This window comes from Phaseolus vulgaris, chromosome 3 (assembly GCF_000499845.2).
Source record: "Phaseolus vulgaris cultivar G19833 chromosome 3, P. vulgaris v2.0, whole genome shotgun sequence".
NCBI classification, from domain to species: Eukaryota; Viridiplantae; Streptophyta; class Magnoliopsida; order Fabales; family Fabaceae; genus Phaseolus; species Phaseolus vulgaris.
Genome location: NC_023757.2, coordinates 36,874,422 through 36,881,147, shown reverse-complemented (window position 1 = coordinate 36,881,147; position 6,726 = coordinate 36,874,422).

Below are 6,726 nucleotides of genomic sequence, written 5' to 3'. Positions count from 1 at the left end.
AAGTAAAATAAGTAATATCTAATTAACATATGAACATATACTATTATTTAATATTGTATCTCAAAATATATCACTCTTCTTATGGATTTTAATATTTACATATAATATTACAAACAAAACATTCAAAATAAAAATATTTGTTCCTCTGGCTACTCACTAAGGAGCTCTATCACCTGCAACTTCATTTGCTCCCGTGTAAATTAACATGATCATTACAGATTAAAGAAAACAAACACAAAACAAAACAAAGGGTAAGCTAGCTATATAAAATTTTCTATATAATTTCAATTTCAAATAATAAATATAATTCATCAAGTCTCATACACTGTAAAAGCAGCGTGCAACCTACAATATTATCCTGATTAAAGTCTATTTCGTGATCGAGCGCACGGTACAAAGAAGCCAATACAACTGACCCCAACTATAATTCTTGACGTTGTTCAAGTCGGCCAACAATAATAAATACATTAAATGTACCTTATTACCTGAAGAATCGGGCATCAATAGGCTTCCAATAAGTGTTAATATGTGGGCTCCAGCATGTTGAGCAATAACATCATCGGTTGCATGATGTGGCAGTTCCTGAAAAGTGTTGTTAAGCCAATATAAATTAATTGCATTTTCTTTCACTATTGTAGTGGGTGGTATAAATCCGAGCAACTAGTCACACAAAGATACTAAATCACCACTAGTAATCCTAGTGACAGCCTCTCCGTCAACAGGTAAACCCAATACCATTTCCACATCTTCCAATGTAATAATTGTTTCACAGAGAGAAAAGTGAAAGGTATGAGTCTTTGTTCTCCACCTTTTCACTAATGTTGTAAGTAATAGGTGGTTGAAGTTAATGTTCTTAAATTTTAACAAATGTCCAAAACCAGAATGATCAATTAAGTGTCTGACTCGTTGATCAAGTATGTCCTCATGCTTTAGTACTCATATTGCATGTCTTCTGGGTCTCAATAGTCTTTCATTACATTCTCATACATCTTTAGTAACATGTTTCTCTTGGAGCCGCAATAGGAACGTATTCGCGGAAAGGCGATGAGATGCCATGAAATTCTAATAGGATGATTCTTGAAAATACAAGCAATTTTTAGAGTACTAGAAAACTACTTACCAATTAAAATGCTTCATAATATTAAATGTGAAATTGTTGGTATCATTACGGGATAAAGTAGGATTAACACTTGGGATGATGCTCATATTCAAGAGCTCATTGGGTGTAAAGAGCTCATTGGGTGTAAATTGCGCACATTGTTAGATACTATGCTCTCCTAGTGCATTTAACATGTAGCCAAAAAAAGCCTACTGTGTTAAATTATGAGAGAGAAATAAATTTAAAGAATATTTGAAATAAATCGAGCAACTGTTTTGAATTTAAAGAGATAATTTATTTTGAAAATTAATTGCATAATGAAAGGAGTGTCTGTTTGATGAGAGAGAAATAAATATTAGGAAACGTGAGTAGTGAGTAGTGGCTGTGAGCAATTTTGAAAATTCTTGAGTATATTGTCATTTTGTCATTTTCCATTATTACTGAGCGGTTACATAGGAGTAGTGGGTTTCAGGAGTAGTTGAAAAGGACCAGTTACATCCACTTCGGAATGAGCAGTTTTCACCGGTTACATCCACTTCATTTTCTCTTTTATATTTCGACTCCAAAGAAAAAAATCTCATAAATTTTGACACATCTTGAACCCTCTTCCTTCACGCTCGTGTTCTTCTCCTACTCTCACCCGTCTCACGTCCACTACATCCATTCCGCCTTTTCATCGGCCTCCACTCTTTCAAAATGCTCTCTAAGCACAAAAGAAGTCTATATAATTTTGATTATTTAATTGTTGGAAGAGCAAGTGGAGGCGGAAGAAGTAGAAAATGGAGAAGCTGATCTAGGTGAAGGAGAATCAACTGTTCTTCCCAATCTTTTGCGACCCCTTTCACTAATCTCAACTAGGTTGATTCTGATCTCGCTTGCTTGAACCCTCCAGGAGCAGGTTTCACTTTTATTCTTCTTTTTCTCATTCTACTATATTCCTTCATCTTCACTCCCTTTAATTGGGGAAAAATGATTATTAACGTAGCACTAGCACTGATTTGTTTATTTGCTTATTCATGTGTTTTGTTTGAGTTTTGGCAGAATTTTTTTTTCAGTGTATGCAAGGTAAAACAATTATTTTGATATTTAGCAGTTTTTTTGGATGAGTTTAGAGAGAATGTCTCCATTAGAACTGTAATCACTTTTGTTGTCATATTAAATCATTATTATTATCTTATTTTATATTTAGTATTAGATCAATCATGGGGTTTCACTTATTCATATAGTTGTTTTTTCAATAATGTTTGCATAAGTGTTTTTTCTTTTATAGTAATGTAATTGTATATCTGGAAAATTATGTTTGATTGTAATTCACCATTAATTAGTATCTTTTGTCTTCCAGGTGTTAGACATGATGGTTGATATTTCTATATATTCGATGTACAATTTGGAAACAAAGCCTCACAAGGAAACTTCCTGCTTCTAAAACACTGGCTACTAATGATGAAGCATCTGAAGAACCGGTGATTGACCATTCTAACAATGTTGAGAAAAAAAAAATTCTAACAATGTTGAGACCCTCACAAAGTAGTGTTAAGGTCCTTTATTAGCTAAACTTAACAAAAATCTCCTCAAGCAAGAGGCAGTGGTAAAGCAGAAGCGCGAGGCTGAAATGGTTGAAGCAAGGTGATCTTAATACAAATTTTTTTCACTCATCTATTAAATGGAGGAAGGTTAAGAATGAGTTACATGGGGTTTTTGAGAACGGCCGGTGGAGTGAGGATAAGGATGAGATTAAGGTTAAGGTCAGAGATTTCTTCGAAGCCAGGTTTGTTGGAAATAAAGAGTTGTCGGTTAGGCTGGACAACGTTTGTTTTAATTCCATTTCCGTAGAGGATAATCAGATGTTGATTGGAGATTTTACTGAAAAGGAAATTAAGGAAGCGGTGTGGAGTTGTGACAGCTCGAAGAGTCCTGGTCCTGACGGCTTTAATATGGGATTTATAAGTTTTGTTGGGATCTCATCAAAGCAGATATTATGGTTGCAGTAAAGGATTTTGAATCCTTCGGAAAATGGCCTCGGGGTTCAAATGCGTCATTCTTATGCTTGATCCCTAAATGTGAAAATCCTCTGCGACTTGGGGAGTTTAGACCTATCTCTTTGGTCGGATGTCTGTACAAAATTATTTCGAAGGCTCTGTCGCTGCGTCTAAAAAAGGTGATTGGGAAATTCATTGATGTCAGGCAGTCCGCCTTTCTTCAGGGGAGGGGTTTGTTGGATGGTGTGTTAGTCACCAATGAAGTTCTGGATGAGATAAAGAGAAGGAAGAAAAGTTGTGTTTTCTTCATAGCTGATTTTGAAAAGGCGTATGACTCAGTGAGATGGGAGTTCATCTATTATATGTTAGAAAGGCTCGGTTTTTGTGGTAAATGGATTTGTTGGATAAAAGGGTGTTTGGAGTCTGCTTCTGTGTCTGTACTAGTGAATGGTAGTCCGTCTAAGGAGTTCTTCCCAAAAAAAGGACTTTGACAAGGCGACCCGTTAGCCCCTTTTTTGTTCCTTATTGCGGCGGAAGGCTTGTCAGGCGTGTCTAGAATGGCAACTGAGAGGAAGATGATAGATAGTCTGGAGATTGGCAGAGAGAAGGTGAAGGTTAACATGTTACAGTATGCTGATGATACTGTTTTCTTTTGTGAAGCTAATGTCAAAAGCATTTTCAATATTAAGGCGGCTTTGAATTGTTTTGAACTTGCGTCTGGGCTTAAGGTGAATTTTATGAAGAGCAAGTTAGGAGGTGTGGGGGTAAAGCAAATATCGATTCAGTGTTTTGCGTCAATTCTTAATTGCGAGGTGATGACAATTCCTTTTGTTTATTTGGGTTTGCCGATAGGAGGGTGTCATAAGAAAAAGGAGTTTTGGGCTGGGGTGATAGATAGAGTGAAAAGAAGACTGAGTAGTTGGAAAGGCAGGTTATTGTCTATTGCAGGGCGAATTTGCCTGATCAAGTCGGTTCTCTCTTCTATCCCTTTGTTTTACCTATCTCTTTTCAAAATGCATGTTGGGGTGGCAAACGAGATAGTGAGTATTCAAAGGAATTTCCTGTGGGGTTGGGGCTCTGATGGAAGAAAGGTAGCGTGGGCTTCTTGGAAAAAGGTGTGTGAAGCGTGGGAGGATGGAGGGCTTGGCATCATTGACTTAAGGATTTTCAACTCGACTTTACTCGGTAAATGGATTTGGCGTCTGGGGTCGGATAAGGGTGGTTTGTGGAAGGAGGTAATTGATTCCAAGTACGGGGGCTGGAGAATTTTGAGAGAGGGAAGGGGAGGAAGTTCAAAATCCCTGTGGTGGAAAGATTTAAGGGAGGTGTGGAACTTAGAAGGGTGGGGTCAGAATTTTGAAGATGTCGTGGCTTGGAAGGTGGGTAATGGGAAGGAAGTTATGTTCTGGGAAGACAATTGGGTGGGTAGGGGGCGTTGAAAAGTGTTTTCCCGAGGCTATTTTCACTTAGTGTCTCAAAAGCTTCCACGGTGGCAGAGGTAGGGGCTTGGAACAACAATGTTTGTGTTTGGAAGTTTGGTTGGAGAAGGAATCTTTTTGAGTGGGAAAAGAATTTAGTGTGTCTACTGTTTCAGGAAGTTCAGGGTGTGAGCTTGAATTTGGAGAAGGAAGATAGTTGGGAGTGGAAGGAAGGGGAGGAGGTAGGGTATTCGGTTAAAACTGGATATCTCCGCCTAAGAGGGGCGAGTAGGGGAGAGAGAGGGGGAGTTTATGAAGTTATGGAAGTGTAAGGTTGTACCTTCTGCACATGTTACGGCGTGGAGGGTGTTGGAAAATAAGCTGACTACTAAGGCTAACTTGGAAAAACGTGAGATCACGGTGGTAAGTTCTGTGTGTAGTCTTTGCGAGGTGGAAGAGGAATCTAACACTCATTTGTTCTTTGAGTGTAGTTCTGCGTGGCGAGTGTGGAACCTTTGTTGTGCTTGGTTGTGCGTGCAAAGTGTGTTTCATAATGTTTCACTGCAAAATTTCTCTCAGTTTAGGTTGAGTAACGTGTCTGTTTCGGTAAATGAGGTTTGGGGAGTGATTTGGATTGCAGTCGTCAACGAAATCTGGAAACATAGAAACATAGTAATATTTAGAGGGGGTGTAATAGATGTATTGGAAGTATTCACGTTGGTGCAACTAAAGGCATGAACTTGTGTTACTTCCAAGTCGCAGGATGCTATCTTTTCCTTCTCTGACGGTGTGTTGATCCTTTGGTCTGTATGAAGATGATGTTTTGATGTCTTGTTTGGGTATAAGAGTGAGGGTTGTAGGCGGTTCTTTTCGGATTTATTTAAGTTTTTAGGAGTTGGCGGGGTGTGTGTTGTGGACAAGGTTAAAGGTCGTGTGTTTTGTATAAGGGTTGGGTCACCCCTAAAGTGACTCACATTTATTCATTGTTTATTGTTGATAAAAAAAATTAATATATGTATATTGCATATATATATATATATATATGTGTGTGTGTATGTGTGTTTGTATTTTGCAATTTATTCATAATTGACATTCTTTAGTAAGAATAAATTTTGTAAAACAATGGAACACTTAGAAGGATGATCGACCACTCGCATTGATTAAGCCAATTAACACCAAGGTATAATGATTTTACATAATGATGATGATAATGATATTTTTTATTCATAATATACTATAAATTTATATTAAATTTATATTATTAATATAAGTGTGCAAATAATAACATTATTTATTTGAATTTTTAATATTAAACATATATATATATATAAATGATAAAAATAAAAAAACGGATACACAGGCGCGAGAGCGACTGTGCGACTGTGTGCCCGCTAGTAGTAATATAATGTAAAAATATTCATATATAATATCATAGTAAAATACTCATAAGATTAAAAAAATAATAGAAATATATTTATAACATCTTAAAAAGTTATTCCTAAATAATACAATATAGAATATTCATAAGTAATAGAAAAATATAAAAATATTTTTATATAATATAACGTAAAAATACTGTAAAAAAATATTGATATGTAATATTTATATATAATATCATAATAAAATATTTATAAGATTTAAAATATATATAAAAAGCTATTCATATATAATACAATATAAAATATTCATTAATAATAGAAAAATATAAAAATATTTATATATAATTTAACGTAAAAATATTGCTCAAAAAAAATATTGATATCTAGTAATATAATATACTAATATTCATGTATAATATCATACTAAAATATTTATAAGACTAAAAAATATAATAGAAAAATGTTCATAACATTTTAAAAGAATATTCATATATAGTATAATTTTGAAGGTAAATTGGCACACATAAACACTTAAAAAAAATAAAAAAAATGGCAAAGCTAAAGAAACAGGAAGTAAGCATGGTTGAATGTGAAGGGAGTAGGGGTCTATTAAATAAGAATTGTAAATATATTGTGGTGCAACCTCCACTCACATAAATGAATATTAAGTTTGAATTGAAACTTAATTGACAAATAATCCTTGAGCATTGTTATTATTGTACTCATATGACCAAAGTAAGAATTGTTGTAGTCACGTGAGAAAAAAGTTATGAGCAAAGCAACAATTAGTATATGTTAGGCATGTGATGTGAGAAAGAAATGATTGCTTGTGAGGAAATAAAACGGATGCA